The sequence below is a fragment of the Eurosta solidaginis genome, chromosome 5, assembly GCF_040869045.1.
Source record: "Eurosta solidaginis isolate ZX-2024a chromosome 5, ASM4086904v1, whole genome shotgun sequence".
Classification (NCBI taxonomy): Eukaryota; Metazoa; Arthropoda; class Insecta; order Diptera; family Tephritidae; genus Eurosta; species Eurosta solidaginis.
The window spans coordinates 218,862,328-218,881,409 of record NC_090323.1 but is presented as its reverse complement, the minus strand read 5'-3'; the positions used below and the strand labels follow the sequence as shown (position 1 = coordinate 218,881,409).

The following is a 19,082-nucleotide window of genomic DNA, read 5'->3' as shown; positions in this document are numbered from 1 at the left end:
CTCAAATTCTTACACAGCAGAAAGATTAATTCAGCTAATGGTCCTGACCAAATTTCATATCGTATGATACTAGAACTACAAGAGACAGAAAAGAAAAAGTTATTCAATATAATAGAGAGTATCTGGCAGGAAGGGTTGATACCACAAACATGGAGAGAAATCAAAATCGTACCGATTCCTAAAGAAAGAAATTCAACGGATATTTACAAATACAGACCAATATGTCTACTGTCATTGATGGCAAAAATAATGGAAGGCATAATAAAAATCCATATTGACAATCAAATCGAAGAACACAAACTATTACCGGAAAGATCATATGGATTTAAGAAGAATCGATCAACAGCACATTGTATAAATGACCTTATAAATACAGTAGCATATTACAAAGAAAACAAATACCAAGTAATGGCGGCCTGTATTGATGTGGAGAAAGCATACGATTCGGTAGACATTGAAATTCTAGAAAACATACTCAACGAAACCCAGATCAATAGCAAAGTAATAAGATGGATAACATCATTTTTAAAACAACGTACACTGATATTAGGTAAACAAAAAATTGAAACAACAAATGGACTTGCTCAAGGAAGTGGATTAAGTCCAATTCTGTTTAATCTCTATACAACACACATTCATGAAATAACTAATGAAAACTGTAAACTATTCCAATTCGCAGATGACTTCTTCTTAGTATGCTTTAACAAAAAGAAAGACACCACACAACAATTACTAGAAATAAAAATACAAGAATTTATTAACGAATGTGATACAATTAAATTAAAAATAAATCTTAATAAAACCAAAACTATATTCTTCAATCAGAAAAAAAGCACAAATAAATATACAAATAAATGGCACGTCGATTGAACAGGTAACAAACATCAAATATTTAGAAAGATATATTAGTACCAATAATGCTTGTATGCAGCATATCAACAAAATAGTTGACAAAACTAATAGAACATGCCAATTTTTAAATATTTTGAGCGGCTGTAAATTCGGTATAGCACCTCCGAAGGCTTTACAACTATATAAAGCGTTCGCGAGAGCTAAATTGGATTATGCGGCTTCCACGTTTGCTAATATCCGAAAATCGGCTTTACAGAAACTATCAATATGTAGTAATACCAATCTAAGACGTTTTCTGGGTCTAATAAGATCTACACCAACACATGTTATATACCACATGGCTGCGGAGATGCCAACGATTTACATGCTAGAAATGGCAACAGCTAAAGAAATTATAAAATGTATAGCATATAACCTACCAATGAAAAAAATAATAATCACAGATAAATTAAGTAAAAATACTAGCTATTACAAAATATACCAAAAATACAAACTAATTTTTTACAACATTGCAACAATCAATAATAAAAAACAATCATTAAGGAAAATAGTAACAGACGACAATTTTTTCAAAAATACGGCAAAAAATAAAGAATGTAACAAGAATATTATAAATACAATCTTCAAGGAAAAAATATAACTATTAGAATCACAACAATTTGAATTAATATTTACGGATGGATTAATCAAAGACAATATAATGGGAGCTGTGTTTATTCATGAAAAATCTAACATTACTAAATCATTCTATAGCAATAAAAAAGTGGCATCGATGACAGCTGAATTAACAGCAATACAAAAAGCGGTGGAATTTGCCATAATACAAAATTTTAATAAAATAGCAATACTTACAGACAGCCTAAGCAGCATTTTTGCTATAAAAAATGAAGAAAGTAATAACCACATCGTACAAGAAATCATTGAAATAATTAACGCATCAAAGTTAGATAAAATAGAAATACATTACATTCCTGCACACAAAAACATTAATCAAAATGAGAAAGCAGATGAAGCTGCAAAAAATGCAAACCAGAATGGAGAAAGAATTAGAATACCCTGGACCATTAAAGATGCCATAAAAGAAATTGAAAACAAAATAAGGAAAGAATGGGAGACAGATTATAAAGGAAAAATAACAAACAAAGGTAAAGATTACGGACAAATTTACCCAGAAATAATAAAAAAACCATGGTTCGAAAAGAAAAATACCAAACTCGAACCAAGAGATATAAAAGTAATCAACAGAATATTATCTAATCACACATTTTGCAAAGATACATTAAACAAAATCAACATATATGATGACAATAGCTGTGAAGCTTGCAACACAATAGAAAATACTAATCACATTTTATTCCACTGCAACAAATATGCAAACATTAGAAGTAAATACCCATTATTACAAAATCATACCACATTAATTGATATACAGAAGAAATATGGTGACAAAATGTACAATACCATCACTAGTTTTCTCAAACAATGTAAATTGGAACTATAAGTAACAAAGTAATCTGAAGAATTGGCGTTGGTGTTTTAGCTTTTGTGCTGGCCAAATAATTCGAATTTAATTCGATCTTCATCCGGTATTATATATACGCGCAATGAAGTAACTTAAAAAAAAAAAAAAAAAAAAAAAAAAATCTGGACTACTTACTGCCTTCTCTTAGTTCACTGTTGTTTCAAATTTTTCGGAAACTCTGATTTTCTTTGTGAAGTTAAGATCCATCTTTGTTCACGTGTAAAGCATTGACGAACTTCGATAAAATTTTGAATGGGACGGATGGAACTGTATCGTTTATTCTTAGACCATTTCGGGACTACTTCGGTACACTCTTGAAATAATTCTGAAGTTTTTCTGAAATGATGCCTTAAATAATCCCGAGGTGATCCTGAAATTGTTCCGAATTGGTTCCGAACGATCTGATTCTGAAGTCATCACGAAATATTCATGAAGCGGTGGTGAAGTAGTCCCAAAATGGTCCAATGATATAGGATACATTTCCATCCCCTTCAAAATTTTATCGAATACCGTCAACTTTTACGTATGGACAATGGTGTCACTTAACTTCATATTAGTTGATATGCAGACGCTTCCCTAAAAGTAAATGGGTGTGTAGCTTCTCCAAAAAAATTGCATTCTTCTTTGTTTAAAATATGCTCTTTCCCTTTTGGCCAGGCTCACTGGGCCACAGCGTTGCCATATATTTTTTTCCAAGTCGTCAGACGCCGCCGAAAAAATCGTCAAAAAACGTCATATCTATGGCAACAACCAATAATAACCAAAGTTGAGTTAGGACGAAGTTATTACCAGGGGACGTACATTTGTATTCGCCAGAAACCAAAATGAGATCGCCGGATTGCATTCAACAATATTAACTTTAAAAGCGCTTTTCTGTCTTTGATTGTTATTTTTTGTTGCCACATAAAACATATAAAATAGGTTTTAATTCATTTCGTTTAATAACAATAACGTCTTAAGAGATAAATTTTGTATTACATACAAAAGGTACTTATTTTCAGTCATTTTAACAATTATTTTGCTTTTGTTTTCTTTGAGCTCGAATCGAACCTCGCATAAACTCCTATATCATTTTAGTTTCTTATTTATACATTTTCGCTTTCATTTGTTTTAGCATATTTGTTTGCGGTTTAATATTATGACAGGCAAAGTTATTCAATTTTAAATAATCTTGGGCTAGCAATATTCCTTTTAATGTATCAGTTTCCAGGCGGTTTCGGATTGTTGTTTTGTTTAAATTTATTTTAGAAAAAATTCGTTCTGTATGTATAGTCAGATAGTAGAAATAGTTTTCCAAAAAACTTCTGGAGGAACCTTAGAAATGTTTTCAAAATATGTCTTAAATTCTAAAAACTTTAATTCCCTATACTCGCTATCAATATCCTGCACAATTTTCCGATCGATTCTGCGCGAAAAATTTTGCAAGACCATATGCAAAGAATCAATTTTTTTCCAGCAACTTCTTTGGGATCCATGAAACCTAAGTTTTGTAGAACAACATTGTTAAAATCAAAACACTTTGTAATTTGATCACACAGCTCAATATAAAAAAATAATACAATCTTGTTTAAATTTGGCTTCTTCGTGCTCGGAAATGTTAGAGCCGATAAGCTTATCCATCGCATAAACTCCTATATAAATCTGATCACTTTAAAATATATTTGAAATGTTTTTATAATCTATAATTTCTATGTTGTCTAATGTAATACATTCCGGCTTTACAAAATTATACAATATACTTAAATAAGGTCTTTTTATTTCTGAATACATATTTGTACTTGAAGCCCCTCACTCTGGAAAGTTTTATTAACTTTATTAATATTTTGAATGATATACTTCAGGAATGAGAATAAATTTCATTCATATCATCCAATTTATCAAGAATGGTTTTTGCACTGTCTATTTTGTCAACTTTAACAGCGAAGTTAAAAAATATTTTTATTGGCTCATAAAGTTCTAATACTCTGTAAACTACTGCCTCTAAGGATAGCTAACGAGTTTGACATGGATGTAGCATCTTTTTCGCTGCAATTCCAATAGCGCAATTATATTTTTCAAATGAGTAGGTACTTATCTGAGAACTGTTGGAAACGTAATTATACACATTGCGGATCAATGTTTCCACACTGCTGGGTAGCTTTAAGCAGGCATACGAAGAGCAAAGCGACAAAGTACATTTAAAAGTATTTAAGTTAGGAATTTCTTTTTCAAAAATTTGGGCGACCGAATGCTTCGAGCCGGTCATGTTATTGGCTCCGTCTGCAGCAAATGCTAGCGTATTTTTAGTATAAGGTATACAATGTTCAATAAAGCTTGTACTATCTCAATTTTAATTATATGTAATTTCTTGGTGTTTGAATATTTAAAATAAATCCTACATAGAAGGCAGGCTTAAATCGTCATTTTCCATTACAAAATCGTCCAAGCGTCATTCTAGTTGAAAATCGTCAAAATGACGACGGCGTCGTCAATCTGTCAACGCTGCTGGGCCATATAAAAAAATCAGCAGCTGAATTTGTTCAATTGCCCCTCTCACACTCTAATCTTTTTGCTCTTGAATCAAAATCAAACATTAAGGCCGCGGCACATGACATTTTTCATAAAGATGCATTTAACACGAGCTTATGCATTCCAATAATATCGCCACAATCAACCGAGATGTTGCGTTTGTAAATTTGAAGGAACTTCAGACTTGGCAATTGAAGTTTATTTCGCCTTGCCCATTCACATAAAAAATGTCGAGAAGCACTGGTATAAACATTCTCCCTATACAACAAAGATACCTGCTAACATATTTTGTGTCGTATTCATTTGTTATATTACAGTTTTTACTTGCGAAAAATGTTAGAAAATTTACCAACCAGTGGGAAAAATAATTTCACTTGCAAAATGTGCCAACACCCTTAGCCAAAACGAATGTCAAATTCTTCTTCTTATGCTTTGCTTGTAACAGAGTTTGGGAGTTGGCTACTTTTCAATATCAGATGGCGCCAGTGTCGCTCGTTCTACCGTTCTCCATAAAAATACGTGCAATCTACTCATAATGCATAAGCTTGTGTTAAACTCATCTATATGAAAAACTGCATATGTGTCGGGGTTTTAATCGTTTTGCTTTTATTAGAGGTGTGTGCTGTCGACAATTTTTTGCGCTGACGCCATGAACCCGGCGCTATGGCCGGCATCAGTGAAATACATCAACGCAATCGCGCCAATTGTTCTTGAGACTCCGCTCAGTGGTATATATGCATCTATAATAGCGTTTTCTTTTCTGGCAAAGTGTTAAGCTGTTTGTACGTTGCGCAATTTAATTTATTCCATTCTAAAAAACAGGAAACGCCTTTACAGGGTATTTCGTTCTTTTGTGAAACTTGTAACCCTGCCAAATCAGCTGATTGTGACAATTTATTTTCGTAACTTCGCAAATTTTTAGCGAAGAAAATTGAAATAAATGCAATAATGAATTTTTATTATTATAAACAACGCGCTTGTGATAATCAGCTGATACACGGGGAAGCCATTTATGTTCTTTTCATGGTTCAACTATATACAGGTTGGCTCATCTGTAAAGCAACAAAATATGTTTGTTCAAATTGTCAAAATCTGTGTATTGGTGTTGGTGCGAATGGTATGGAATGGAAACATAAAACTTAGCAGTTTTTGTATGTATAAGTAAAATGTTGCCAATGTGTTGGTTTCATTTTGAGTTTGCCATCTCCTTTTGACAATCCCTTCGACCATGCAATGACATAAATAAAATCAGCTGATGAGATGAGCCAACCTGTACATAATTGAACCATGGTTCTTTTCATGCACTATAAAAGTTGACAGTTGTCAAGGATAGGAGTAACTCTATTAAGGTTTTACCATTTATTTAGGCAACAAGTTTTTTCAGAAAAAAAAACGATATAACTACCCGATACTACCCGCAATAAAGTAGCGCCATACAGCGTTATAACGCACCATCCTCTACAACGCCTGCAACCACAATATTAGCTGTCGGTATTCAATATCATTCACACATTCTCATTAATGTTAAAAAATTTAAAGCTTGGTTTTCCCAGCTTTCATTTGTCGAAGTCTGGTTTTCTATTGAATTCAGGTTTAAATATGTTTTTGTTTGTCAAGTTTTACATTCGTCGCAATAGCAGTGAGAATAGCAGAGCTATTAATGATTACTGATCTAGAAGCTTAAGAAAGTAGTGCGTCAATATGCAAATTAAAATATTTTTATAGATAAAAGGTAAGTCATGTATTTTTGATTTCGTTGTGATTCTGCTCAGCAGTGCGTTCTTTTCGATGATGTATCTGATTCTCTTCGATGAATCAGTTTTGAGAATGCCGATAAAAGTGTAAATCTGCACAAAAAAGTAAATATGTAAAACGTATTACAGGCCCCGATCTACGTCAATGATATCGACTTTGGAATCCATGTGCAGTCCCGAATTCAATACAAACTTTATATCAGTTCGGAGTTCAAGTCATGGAAAAAGTAACATCAAAATAATTTATAAAAAAAAATTTAAACGGGGTCGTCCTCGGCATTAATATGGCAAACATTCCCAGGGTATTTCTGCCATTAAAACTGATCAATGATAATTCATCTGCCTTTCAGATACCGTTCGGCGTAAAACATGTAGGTCCCGTCGAGTAAAAAGTATCACAGCGCAAATAGGAACAGAAGCTCGGCTTAAATTTCTTCGGAAACTTGTCTTGCTAAGCTCTTATTATATAATTATTATTAAAATTGATGAATACAGCGAGTTCACATACATATTCCTACCCAGGAACTTCTTTTTCGAATGTGATATCTAGCCAGATTGAAATAATGTACCGAATTTAGGGAATCGCTAAACTGTTGAATAAAACACTCCAATATTCGGTATTGCAAACTGGTCTTTATTTAGAATACTTTGGGAGTAGTACTTCACAATTATACTTCGCAACCAATAGCGTGTTTAAATCAAAACTGATTACTGATTACTCAGCTTGCGCTTTTTTCATGCTCCCCGTTGCTTCGTTCGCATATTTCTCCTAAGGTCTAGACGTTTCACCTTCTAGAGCTTTTGTATCTTCTGCTTGGTTACCATCTATATAAATGTATATTTGTAGTTTATGGTTATCTTATAGCCATATGCGGGTGTATTTGTGAGTAACTACTTCGGCTGATGATTACATGTGTTTGCGCGTATCTCTTCGTTGCCTTGTATGTATGTGTGTGATTGATTTGTTCATGTACGCAAGAGTGGCAGCTTGCTTTATTGTTGTTGCGCCCATAGCGGAACGATACAAGGTGGCAGCATGGTGACATACCTACAAACATAAATGAAAATCCCATGTACTTTGTTTTTGTAAATTCGATGGACAAATGTCAAAATCGTACTGCGCCGGAAGTTGATGTATCAAATCAAATAAAACAAGTTTATAATCAGCTGTTCCATGCTGCCACCTTGTATCGTTCCGCCATGGTTGCGCCTTTATTTACTAACAACCACTGATGGCCTGATATGAAACAACTCGGTGCATTTTTTTTTAATATTGGCCATAGATTAGATGCAATCATCCTCAAAATCAAATTTGGGCATTTCAGAATAACTTTGGGCTATTTTACATGGTAAAGGTTTAATTTATGTATTTCATCGAAAAATTGTTCAACATTGTCAATTGGGATATCAAAAAACTCGAATTGATGTCAGGATTACAAACCAGAAGAAAAAAATAACTCGTTTACACCCGTGGAAAATTTATCTGTAACAACACCTTTCGGGTTTTGGTAGCGACTTTCGATTGGTGAAAAAGTTGGCTTCTTGGCCTTCGCATTGATGTTAGTGGATGGATAAAGCCCATGTTTTCGTGCCACGTTACGACATTCCGTTTTTTAAAGCTGAGATAAATTTTACGTATACGTAGAGGTTAACGCAACATGTTTCATAACTGCTTTTTGCCGACGATAACGCAGGTAATTCACCAAGTTTTATCTTTTTGCGTTCGTTAAAATAACAGTGGATCTAATTTCGTAATTTACTATAAATTTTTTGCGTTTTTCATTGTATGTGGATATACATATACATTTTGGTCGCATCAAAGCAAAGAAGAGGGATAGCCATTCATTGTTATCTTATGGCGGTGCCAGAGCATCAAAGCAAAGCAACGCGATCGAAATATATTATTTCATATAGATATTTTCACTTATGTATCTACCGCAAAATATTTTTACAAAACCTTGCCTTTTTATAAATTTTAATAAATTTTTATCAGCTTACTCGCTGATTTATTTGAAAATAATGAAGACGCACCGATTTCTCGGAATTTTTTGGCGCGTTTTACGCAACTCTATAGCCATCTGATATTCAAGACCCATTCTTAGAAACGAATGAACTTTTGTTTACAATTGAATGAACAGACAGCTGATATTCAAGACCCATTGAGGGAATGAATGTTTCGTATTAGGTCATCAGTGCTAACAATATAGTGATGCTAAAATTTGCCACAATAAAATACTGAATTTCCAGGTAAATTTCCAACACGTACGCTGGTTTAATAAAGGAAAATAAAACAATTCAATAATTAGATTAATTAAAATTATTTATGACGATCGATATTGAACATATTGCAAATCAGTTTTTGCATACACATATTGTATATAATAGTAGGTTAGGGTGGTTCTTATAAATTAAATGAGCAGACAGGGCAGACGTTGTTCTCCCCTAACTGTGGTCTATATGCATAATTTTTAAAAAGTTGTTACCTCTTCCCTCCCCCTTTTTCTTATCCCTTTATTCACTCCTCCCTCTGTATTTCCCATACTTTGCGGCGCTTTCTTCCTCTCCGCTTTTCCTCATCTATTCCTATCTCTTTATCTTTACTCTCTTCTCAGTGTCCTTCTCCTTCCCTCTTTTCTCTTCTCTAAAGTTATTTTTTATTCTTCTAAACCCTTTATTCCCAGTCATATTCAAAGCTCCCGTCCTAGTCCCAGTCCGAGTCCCGTTCCCAGTCCCAGTCCCAGAAATGAGCAACACCAGAAGAGAATTGCCGATAAGAGCAACACGGAGTTTATGCGTTTTAACTCGGGCATTTCATTTCGGATGTATGTACATATGTTATAGGTATTATCGATTCATGTCTTTATTTCGGCATCGCATGCCTATTTACCCGTTTTGTTAGGTTGATGCAACTCAACCGAATATCACAATAAAAATTACATTACTTTAAAGCACTCATCAGCAGCTTTCAGTGTATACCCATATTGTGCAAACACATCCTAGGTTTACCCGGATCCACGTTTTGGTCTATATCTGAAAACCACCTAACGAGATACTTTTATCTCGAGATAAAAGTATGCCTACGGCCTTCCTTGGGGAAAATAAATAAGCATGTGCATTTTTGCATTATTATGTTGTGTGGTTTAGGCGCCAATTTCACCACATCAGACCCCTCATAGCACCTAATCCAGGCGAACGCTTCTCTTTACAGTTAAAGTCATTCGACAGACTACAATTCCTCATTTAATGCTACAACAGCTATCTTAAAGATGACATATATAAAAAAAAATCTCAGAGGGCCCGTGGACCGCGAATGTCACGTGCGGAGCATCAGAAGAATGAACTGTCACTTCTGATCAATGTAACTTCAGCTACTATACAATTTTCAAACTAAATACTGAAGAAGCAGTCAGAAAGCTCCTCAGCGTCATGATCAGGTTGGCTTTGAAACAATTTTTGGAAATTCAACATGCTACAGAGAGGGGCATCTAAATAGGTATCTTTGTTAAGCAGGTTGATGGCAAATATTGAAGGACCAACAAAAAGTATAAGGAAGCTACTAATTGTCATCACCCTATCCCCGCTACTGCGCAGCTTCAAACTGTTCACAAAAACATGTCAGATAAGGAATCACTATAAGATCCATATTACTTTTTAGCGAGCAGCAGGCCTTCGCTTATCATGTATAGTATAACGACCATTAACGTCGGAACAACCTATTCACGCTGAAAAAAGAGGGTTATAGAGTGCCAATAAATAGACGGCACGATCAGTGTGACAATGAAAAAAGGCGTGAGTACCAAAGCACAATATGTAATAACACATAAGTGAACTAGAGCTCGCCGCATGTTGAAACACAACAGCGGTCGTTTTATCAGATAAAAATAGTTTTCGGGCTTCGTTGGGCTCATAATGGTAACAGCCGATACACACAAGATTTTGCTCTACCTTCGGCCATTTATTAAGAGCTAATTACTATCGTCGAGTTATCGGCTTGGTATTCGCGAATCAACGGCTTTTTATTAGCTTCCTGTCGGCTTCTTATCGATAGATTACAGATGTTTCATCGATTTTATATTGCAGTTTTAGTGGTATGTTTCATAACAAATCGCTGAGTCGTTTGTTCCTTTCCAATAAAAAATTGATAACACTCCAATGAAAAATCGATAACTTTTCGATAACAAATCAATAACACGACGACAACAAATTGGTAACAGTCCCACAACAATTCGGTAACTTTTTAATATAATATCGATAACTTGGCTATAAATGATCGATAACACGATAACTTTTCGAGAACAAGTAGATAAAACGGCAGTAACTCGTCGATAATCTTTCCTTTAGAGTGAATTTATAAAACTTCGGTAACAAATCGATAACTCGCCTCTACCTTGTCGATAGCACATCTAAGACGAGCTCGCCGATAAGAAACCACCGACAACAAAAGCGGTAACCAATCGACAAGAAAAAATTTGCAAAATTTCTAAGATCCTGCGACGTTAGACTCACAAAGTTGCTCACATGTATCTCTAAAGAAATAAGACTGAAAGCTCACGACGGGCATACTTTTTGGGGTCACATCTTATAAGTTGGGCCTCTTCAGTAACAGATTATGTAGGAAGTTCGAGCTGCAGGAGGAAACGGTTGAGCACGTTCTGTGTGCACTCGCGAGGTCAAGGCTTCAACTACTAAGGGCGGCAGAGTTGACAGGAATCGAGGTAGCAACTAAGCTTGGTCCTGGAAAACTTCTAGTATTTGCCGATAGGACGGAGTTACTCTATAATATTAGCCGTGGTGCCGAATTGGGGTTTTTCCGTTTTATCGTCAAACAAATTCTGTTAACTCTATGGACACATCTTGTCTGAGGTCAATAACGACTAGTTCAAGCTAACCTACAAACCGTTAACACATCGAAAAAAATTTATAGGAAGCCACACGGTTTCGATTCCAGCATCGGTTTTGACTTTTTCAATCTTTCCTTTCTCTCTTTTCTGTTGCGTTTTTCAAGCGGAAGTGTTAGCCATAACCAAAGCAGTAGAAACACGGGAAGAAAATGGCTTTTAATGCAGCCGTGTTAACTTCTATATTTACAGCCAAGCAGCATTTAGCACAGCATCTACAAGTGTGTTAGAGTGTAAACAATCACTGGAAAGAATCGGTATTGGGTCCCAGGGCATATAGAATAGATGGGCATGAAAACGCTAAATAGGGCGCATACCTTGAAGCTTGCTACGTAGACGTCCCAATTAGATTGGACGAGATTAAGAGAAAGCGAAAGGTGCACATGATCAAACAAGCGGGAAAGGCGTGAGTCCAAGCTCGGCGCTGTAAAATGTCGAAGATTATGTGTATGTCTTACAACCTTAGACTAATAAAGTTGCTTCGATCATTAAAAAGAGTAAACTGTAGACTCATGACGGGTATTCTGACTGAAACTGCCTTCTGGCATCACATGCCTTGAAATTAGGCTTGGTCAGTGATAGCAGTTGTAGGAAGTACGGGTTGGAGAAGGAAACGATCGAGCATGTTTTGTGCTCGTGCCCTGCGCTTGCCATGCTAGGACTCCAGCTATAAGGTGTGATACAGCTATCAAATCTAGAAGCAGCAAGGAGCATAGGTACTAGAAAACTTCTAGTATTTGCCAAGAGGACGGAGTTAATTTATAACATATGTACTGGTTTTTGATAGGGGTTTTCAGTTCGGTCGTTAACCAAACTTCTGATAACACTACGGACTCATTCAGTCTGCTTGAGGTCCTCATAGCCCAGCAAACACAGTTTCTAACTTTAGCGAAACATTGTAATTTTACATTTGAATTTTAATGTAGTTCTCTAATGCATTTCGAATCGAAAACTAGGTTAGAATTCGACTGTAAAACGATTCGAATAACTCTAGAAATGCTGAGCTCAATATTTAAGTACGGGTTTAATTTATTATAATAGAAAAAGCCTTTGAAATATGTTCCTTCTTAATACATAAGCTTATAACCAAATAAAAGTATTTGATATAATGAAACAATGAAAATTTCGCTGATTTTAAATAATTGAACTTAATTGCGCATCACTTCAAAATTCTCATTAGAAACCCATTAGAAATTGACGTTAGAATTCGATTGGAATTCTAACCATCTCCTCGATGTGGAGAACGAAGTCCCCTTTTTGTCGAGAATGCTATAATTCGCGACAGTTTCGCAAATCGTCCTCTAACCTTCTACCTTAGAGAAATACATTAGAATTCGATTCGTCTTCTAATCGTTTTCTAACCTAAAAGTTTGTTGGGAGACCATTCAGTTCAACCTGACCTAACCTCTCTCCTCACGCTTTCTTTTATATTTTCCTTTGTTTGCATATATTTGCTGTCAGATTAGGCTCATTTTAATTCTATTACGTACATTGTACCAACATTATGCCACTCTATTAATATTCCACAAGATATTCCCAAATTGAGCATTTTCGGCAGCTTTCAGTGCAGGTTTTTGTAGCAACAAAAGTTAAAAAAAAGTAGGAAAGCGGAAAGGAAGACAAAAGATTTTAAGCATATCGATCAGAGTTAAAGCGTCACACAATAAAAATCGAAAGGTCAACCAAGTTAGGGCTCCAATATGCTAAGCAACAATATAATTTATTTAAATAATAAAAATAAAATAATAATTATATATATATATAATAATATATATATATTTTTTTTCTTTTAATTTGAATTCAATTTTGTTTTGTTTAGTCTCCATACAGAGAAAAAACAATGAGTGCATTGCGACTGTGGAGAGAAATAACGATTCGACATTTGTATGAGTGATTGCTATCTCAACGATCGTGTTAGCATGTGGCACCAAGCGATCGCAAGCTCACCGCCACGGTTGCCACAAGCATGAACAAAAAAATAAACAAAAAGTAACCAACGATCCAAAAACCAGTTGTTATTGATTTAACAAAAATCAGGTGTTACATAGGTATAAGCACTCAACTCACTCAAAAAACAAACAAAACACCAGTTCATATGCTATATAAATAAAGTTATATATATGTACATTAAAAATAAATGACTTAGTGCGGTTTTTAAATAGTTGTACTTTTATAAGTCTTAGATTGATGTTACTGTGGCTTTACGTCAGATTTCAACTTTGACAAAAACCTCAAGCATACACATTTTTTGAAGGTTAGTAGAATGAATCTTTCGACTTCAAAGCGAAACGAAAAGTTAAGTAAAGGCCCCATTACTGATACTAAGCATATACTTGACTTGGCTTGAGAGCTGTCACTTACAGTTCTGTTAAATGAACATTGCATGTTACTGATTACTCAAAACTTAGCAACACTTAACTTGACTTAGAAGTCTGTTGAATTTTGATTTTCTATGTAAGTTCTAAGTGACGTTTACATTTTGAGATGCCATTTGTTTGTTTCCATTTCATTTTGACATTTTGTTATAAAAATTGACATTTATTGATTATGATGCCAGATTGTATGCGCTAAGTGGAGAATAATCAAGGCTATGTTGCCAAGTTTACGCCAAGTCAAGTCAAGTCTATGCTAAGTATCAGTAATGGGGCCTTAAGCCTTAACTTTTTAGTACTTTAACATTAATTGTCAAACTTGAAGTATTGCATAAAGCCCTATCTGACGCCGTCCTTACGGTGTCCATATTCCCCTATCCCCAATAGCATGGTACAATTATTTTGCCCTCATGAAATTGTTCACAGTAGTGAACTCAAGTTTATTTGGTTTTTTTTTTTTCATAATCATATTTCCATTACTGGTCAACAGGATCTTACTGGTCTGGATCCTGTGGATGCTTGATGGGGTATTTTAGTGCGGCATCCTATCGCCCTTCCACCGGAACTTTGGGATGTGTTGCCCTTAGAGCAACACATCCCATTTTTCCACTGGATTGCTTGTTTTGGTTCGCCCTGAGTACTTAATTTACTCAGTACCTCCGGTCTTGTGGGAAGCGTTCCTCTGTCCACCACCTGAGGAGGCGCCCGGTAGGGGACCGATACCCCGCAAGCAAGTTTATTTCGTAATTTCGTTTTAATTAAACTTAGTTCAAAAAATTTACGTTCTGCAGATTCAGAGCTGTGTGGAAGGCACATCAGATTAAATACAAAATTTGATAAGTTATTGAATGCTTTATCATTAAGAGCATTTTTAAAAAGACGAACCTGATCCCAAAAAGCTCCTAAATCCAGGTCATCTTTTAAATGATTTTTGGATAGTCATAATAGGTTCCATTGCGTTATAACCTACTGCATCTGAGCACAATACATAGGAGAAATTATTTACAAGTTGCATAATTGCTGTATTCGTTTGATATAGCGCATTTTTTGGAATAATAATTGACAAATCTTTAATATCTTGTCTACTAAAATCAAAGCGCATTTTTAACTGTTTCAGCACTTCAATATACAACTGACGTATGGCATTCTTTATTTTAAATATTTCCATCTCTGAAAACTTCTTGCACTGTAGCTAAGTTTCCCCTTAACTCCAATAAATATATCTTTTACAGGTAAAAATCTACTTTGATAACAGAATTCAAGGTTTGTTAGGTTTTGCACATTTTCTACATATTGGTTATCAATAACATTCAATTAGTTTAAAATTGATTTCGATTTGTAAATACAAGAATGGTAGCGAACGTTTTCTGACTGAAATTCTTTATTTAAATCATTGATTATTTTAAGAATGTAGGACAAACAAGTAAAGAAGGCTAAGTTCGGGTGTAACCGAACATTACATACTCAGCTGAGAGCTTTGGAGACAAAATAAGGGAAAATCAGCATTTAGCAAAATTAACCTAGGGTAACCCTGGAATGTGTTTGTATGACATGGGTTTCAAATGGAAGGTATTAAAGAGTATTTTAAAAGGGAGTTGGCCATAGTTCTCTAGGTGGACGCCATTTCAGTATATCGCCATAAAGGTGGACCAGGGGTGACTCTAGAATACGTGTTGTACGATATGGGTATCAAATGAAAGGTGTTAATGAGTTTTTTTAAAAGGTGGACGCCTTTTCGAGATATCGCCATAAAGGTGGACCAGAGGTCACACTAGAATGTGTTTGTACGATATGGGTATCAAATGAAAGGTGTTAATGAGTACTTTAAAAGGGAGTGTGCCTTAGTTCTACAGGTGGACGCTTTTACGAGATATCGCCATAAAGGTGGACCAGAGGTGACACTAGAATGTGTAGAATGTGTTCGATATCGAAAAAGTGAGCGTGGCCATAGTCGGATTTCGGCAATTTTTTATACCAAAATAAAGTGAGTTCAGATAAGTACGTGAACTAAGTTTAGTAAAGATATGTCGATTTTTGCTCAAGTTATCGTGTTAACGACCGAGCGGAAGGACAGACGGTCGACTGTGTATAAAAACTGGGCGTGGCTTCAACCGAGTTCGCCCTTTTTCACAGAAAACAGTTATCGTCCTAGACTCTAAGCCCCTACAAATTTCACAAGGATTGGTAAATTTTTGTTCGACTTATGGCATTAAAAGTATCCTAGACAAATTAAAAGAAAAAGGGCGGAGCCACGCCCATTTTGAAATTTTCTTTTATTTTTGTATTTTATTCCACAATATCATTACTGGAGTCGAATGTTGACATAATTTACTTATATACTGTAAAGATATTGAATTTTTTGTTAAAATTTGACTTTAAAAAAAATTTTTTTTAAAAGTGGGCGGGGTCCTTCTCCGATTTTGCTAATTTTTATTAAGCGTACATATAGTAATAGGAGTAAAGTTCCTGCCAAATTTCATCATGATATCTTCAACGACTGCCAAATTACAGCTTGCAAAATTTTTAAATTACCTTCTTTTAAAAGTGGACCGCCCACTGTTCAAAATTTTACTAATTTTCTATTCTGCGTGATAAGTTCAACTCACCTACCAAGTTTCATCGCTTTATCTGTCTTTGGTAATGAATTATCGCACTTTGTCGGTTTTTCGAAATTTTCGATATTGAAAAAGTGGGCGTGGTTATAGTCCGATATCGTTCAGTTTAAATAGCGATCTGAGATGAGTGCTCAGAAACCTACATACCAAATTTCATCAAGATACCTCAAAATTTACTCAAGTTATCGTGTTAACGGACGGACGGACATGGCTCAATCAAATTTTTTTTCGATCCTGATGATTTTGATATATGGAAGTCTATATCTATCTCGATTCCTTAATACCTGTACAACCAACCGTTATCCAATCAAACCCCCCAGCGGGTTAGGGGATCAGAATATATCCGCGGTAGGTATGCCTGTCGTAAGAGGTGACTAAAATACCAGATTCAAGGGGCTGTGTAGCGCAACCCTTCAGGTTGCCAGCGCAATATATAGCTTCTCCAAACCCAATTGTCAACCTCACCTATCCGCGGCGAATCCTGTTTCACTAACAGACGAGGCTCTGGCGTCACCAAGCTCCTCATGGAACTTGGGGGTAGGGAGGGAGGGAATGGCCTGAAGGTTTAATGTGGCCACATAAATCGTTCCCGAGATGGTCGGGCTAGTACCTTAATGGTGCTATGGTACCGGAGCGTACCGGATTTGTATCCGGCAAAGGACCATCACATCGATGACACTCCCCAAAGCCTTCGGGGAGCAACTTTATCGCTACAACAACAACAACAACAACAACAACATCCAATCAAACTTAATATACTCTGTGAGCTCTGCTCAACTGAGTATAAAAATTTAACATAAAAGTCACACCACTACACATGCACTTATTCACACTGTAACGAATTTACTTGCAAATCCTCTTATTTGCAATCCTCTGCTAAGTTCGAATCACTAAACTGTTGAATAAATAACTCCAATATTGAATAATGGAAAAATGGCCTTTATTAAAGTACTTCACAATGACACTTATACTTTGCTACTCGCTGGTTTAATAACCAAACTGATTGATAATTCAAATTGAACTCTACTATTGGCAGCCAGATCGCGTGCTTAATCAATAACTGATTGATTGCTCAACTCAAACTGAATTACTTTTTACTCGCTTGCGCCGCTTTTATAGTTTACGCTGCATACATCTAGGCTCTTCTATTTCCAGAACTTACCAACTATTTCGTGTGTTTATAGTTCTCATATAGTTTCTATTTGTTTACAATTGTCTACTTTTCAGCGTCTCTCAGATGTATGTTTTTGTAGTTTACAGTCTCTCGCACACACATAGGCGTATAAGTAAATGCATCTGTGTGTGACATCTCTCGGATGCCTTATATATGTGTATACATGATTTGATTAATGACGTAAATACCGCTTCGCATGGCCTTAGCATCGCCTTAGTGATGGTATAGCTTAGTGATGCTAATATCCGTGACACTGCCCTCCACCTAAGTCTGATCGTCCCGATCAGACGAATCTCTCGATCTAACCGCTACTAGCCTATCCAAATGAACCACCCTTCTACTTCGTGGTTTCCCAATTGTTTGTATGCGGTAGATGGCATCACTGATCCTTTTTACAACTTTGTACGGGCCTTCCCAACTGCACCAAAATTTGGAAGGAACACCTTTCCGCCGGTGAGGGTTGTACAACAGTACCAAATCTCCCTCCAAGAAAACTTCCGAATTATTTTCCTTGTCGTACCTGTGTTTCATCTTACTACTCATTATCCTGGATCGTTCCCTCGCACTCTGTTGCTTGGCCAATGAACTACTTCGTAGAGCTTGCGCTTGACGGGTTGGCTTCGCATCATCATTATCGTCTGGACGTTTCACAACAGTAGTGCGCGCTGGCTTGAAACTACCCTCGCATTCTTTCTCTGAAATTCGTTGCTTCGTTTTCCTGCGTCTTTTAGGTTTTGTCGATGCCCGTGTTTCTCTCGCAGGTACTTTTGATTTTACTTTATTTGGCCCATTCGACCTATCAATCTTTTCTTTTGACTTTCGTGGCCTTTGTCGAGTCTTTTCCACCATTATTCGATTAATACTGAACCCTTTCTCCAACTTGAAGTTAAGTGGTATATCCTGGTTCTCATAACGTATCACCCTTCTCTGCATATCAATCTTGATGTCATGGTCAACCAAGAAGTCCACTCCCAATATGACTTCTTCAACGATCTTCGCCACAACGAATTTGTGTAGAACCGTGATCTTTCCAATCAAGACTTCACATATCACTTCTCCCTGAACTTGGTTATACTCGCCAGTGACCGTACGCAACTTTGCTCCAGGTAACGGTTTTATTCTCCTGTTGACCAAGTCAGATCGGATCAAGGAATGAGATGCGCCCGTATCTACAGTCAGTACATGTTCTTTACCATCCACATTCCCTCTGACGGTAAGACTACTTGATTTCCTTCCAATTTGTGACACAGACATCACAGGACATTCAATAGCTGGAGCTAGCTCTCGATTTTTCCATCTGGCACGCTCTTGCTCATCTCCTCCAGCTTTGCGTTTACGGCCACCCACATTGTTGGAACTATTAGGACCAAGATCGAAATGACGTGCA

The 19,082-nt window shown here is 36.0% G+C and overlaps 1 protein-coding gene across 1 annotated transcript in view; it reads left to right on the top strand.

Moving 5' to 3' along the window:
• Positions 1–6,508: 6,508 nt before the first annotated feature.
• Positions 6,509–19,082, top strand: part of PGRP-LC (Peptidoglycan recognition protein LC) — a 97,923-nt gene continuing 85,349 nt past the window's right edge. Inside the window, exon 1 of the mRNA XM_067788377.1 lies at positions 6,509–6,614. The gene's annotated coding sequence lies outside the window, so the exon portion shown is untranslated. The remainder of the gene's footprint in view (positions 6,615–19,082) is intronic.